We start from the raw sequence: 318 nt of genomic DNA, 5'->3' as shown, positions 1-318 counted from the left end.
AGGAATTTTTTTTGGGGACTCCAAGCAGAAATAGCCAGTGGGAAGGAAGTAATATTCATTAAGAGTGTCTCATGCAAGCCGTGCGGGGCTAAGCATGCTCAGTGTAAATTCTCCTGGAGTCTGTCAAGCTATGTTTGAACTCGTTCCAGAATACTGGATTTACTTTTTTTTTTTTTTCCTTGCACCAGAAAGAATGCTCGATTAACCTGCATTTTTGTCTTGCTTTGCTTTTCTTTCTTTCCCTTTCTTTCTTTCTCTTCTTTTCTTTCTCTTTCTTCTTTCTTTCTTTTTCTTCTGCCTTTATCTTTCTTTCCTTCT

This window comes from Tupaia chinensis, unplaced genomic scaffold (assembly GCF_000334495.1).
Source record: "Tupaia chinensis unplaced genomic scaffold, TupChi_1.0 Scaffold000247_1, whole genome shotgun sequence".
Classification (NCBI taxonomy): Eukaryota; Metazoa; Chordata; class Mammalia; order Scandentia; family Tupaiidae; genus Tupaia; species Tupaia belangeri.
Note: the sequence above shows the minus strand (reverse complement) of the source record.